This window comes from Propithecus coquereli, unplaced genomic scaffold (assembly GCF_000956105.1).
Source record: "Propithecus coquereli isolate 6110/MARCELLA unplaced genomic scaffold, Pcoq_1.0 Scaffold520, whole genome shotgun sequence".
Lineage (NCBI taxonomy): Eukaryota > Metazoa > Chordata > Mammalia > Primates > Indriidae > Propithecus > Propithecus coquereli.
In genome coordinates this window covers 257,725-259,128 of record NW_012151064.1, presented here as the reverse complement: position 1 = coordinate 259,128, position 1,404 = coordinate 257,725, and the positions used below count along the sequence as shown (strand labels likewise).

At 29.6% G+C, this 1,404-nt stretch overlaps 1 protein-coding gene across 1 annotated transcript in view; it reads left to right on the top strand.

The window, feature by feature from the left end:
• DGKB (diacylglycerol kinase, beta 90kDa) overlaps nucleotides 1-1,404 on the top strand; it is a gene marked incomplete at its 3' end in the record, with an annotated part of 269,792 nt that overhangs the window by 105,267 nt on the left and 163,121 nt on the right. The gene's annotated exons all lie outside the window — the stretch shown is intronic.

The following is a 1,404-nucleotide window of genomic DNA, read 5'->3' as shown; positions in this document are numbered from 1 at the left end:
GTGTGCAGCAAGGGGTTACTCCTTTCAGGGAGTTATTTCCTTGACCAAAGAAAGATTTTGTGCTGGATTTAACTCTTCTATCATCTTAAGGAGCTAGTTTGTACAAAAAGAAAGGAATTTCTTTTCCCTATCTTCTGTTTAACCTATTTCCAGTAAGCTTAAGATTTCCTGGAATTCTTTCCTTATGAAAACCTTGCATGTCTTATCAATTGCTTTTGAACATTATGCTTGAATTAATTCTTTTCCCTTCCTAATTATTTGTTAAATAACTTTCCATTTAACATTAGTTGAGAGATGTTGTATTTTAAATGTTTGGTCATCATTGTCTTTAGTTCATTTGTAGCTTCACCAAATGATATCTGGGTTGTATGGGGTTGTATTACCTTCTCTTCGTAAAAGATCTTTTTGTCTGGATGTGTCATCTAGATAGATTTGTTGAATAAAAATGTGATTTGTTTTATGTAATCGTTGTGTTGTTTTTGCATGTCTACAAGAACACACTACTTGATTATCTTTCAATATTGTACTTTTTGGGATTTATAGGACTTTATATTAATTATCATAGCCTAATCTCTAAACTCCAACCTCAAAACACTCATATTATTTTAAATTTCCTTGGTATTTCTCATCATTAGTTATTATGACATATTTCTTATTCTCTCTACATTCTGATACATTGCTGTAACTTTTAAAACTCTTTAACCTAAGATTTGTTTTTTTTTTAAATAAAATTAATATTTATTGCCTGTAAATGACAGCAAAAATAAAGGCAATTAAAAGCCATTCTCATTTTCCTGCATCAGAAAAAGACAAAATGTCTGGACTACCTTCCCTCACATTTTATTTCTTAAGTGCTGTAGAGTGAGAGAAAAAAAATTGGCAGATAAACTTGTAAAACTGAAAATCTTAAAATCCAAGAAAGCAAAGTGAAAAAAGTAAAGATGTCAACTCCACTGAATTGTTATGAGACCCAAAAATGTCACTTTTACATTCACAAAAAAATTTAAAAATATGCATACTTATCTAATCTATACAGAAACAAAATCTGTTTTTTCTCCCTGAAGATAGTTGCCGACTATAAATTCAGTTAGAAAGTGATCTTATTTGCAAAACAGCCTTTTTGCTTCAATGAATTTTTTACTTAAAGGACTGCTGAGACTTAGTGTTACTGATATTATATATTTCATGAAGATTATCAGTCACTGTACACTGGATTTATTAAAGCAATTGCTAGATTTATTATTAGACACACATACAAAGTTACTCTTTTCAATAATATAATACCTCTCCATAAATTCACAGATCTGCTGTTGAAATGCATTATTAAAATAATGGATAGTTGAAAAACAAAGCCTAGATGTCATTATGACTCAAGAGCAATTCTAAATTAAAAGTGAAACTGCT